Below are 469 nucleotides of genomic sequence, written 5' to 3'. Positions count from 1 at the left end.
CAAAAAAGGCTGCTCGTGGTTACCATCAATACTGTTCCTTACACAGCAGTTACATTGGCTGCTGTTTATTGAATCGTAATGAGAAAATCATGATGGTTAAACGTGCCAGCTGTGATTCATTTCTCACCTTTATGCCCACGGTCCAACCATTTTGGTGTTCATTTCTCTTCCCTGACTTAATGCTCTTCCTCGCACCTTAATCTGGCTCTGTATTTCTTTACTACATATTCCTTTTTGTATTCCACTCTACTCTTTGGTTTTCCTCTCGCCTTTCTCGTTTTCTATTATTTCACGTCTGTTCGCCTCACTACAGAAAACGCGAAACGCTGGGGGGATACCTCATTATTCAGGGAGTCTTGTTTTCTATGTAAACGAAGTGGGTCAGAGGGTAACTTGATGACCCAAGCCAGTGCTTTCTTTGTTGTTTCAAAGCACAGGGATAAGAGGGAATAAGGCATAGGCTAATATA

The sequence above is a fragment of the Penaeus monodon genome, chromosome 23 (assembly GCF_015228065.2).
Source record: "Penaeus monodon isolate SGIC_2016 chromosome 23, NSTDA_Pmon_1, whole genome shotgun sequence".
Taxonomy (NCBI): domain Eukaryota; kingdom Metazoa; phylum Arthropoda; class Malacostraca; order Decapoda; family Penaeidae; genus Penaeus; species Penaeus monodon.
This window is presented reverse-complemented; position numbering follows the sequence as displayed.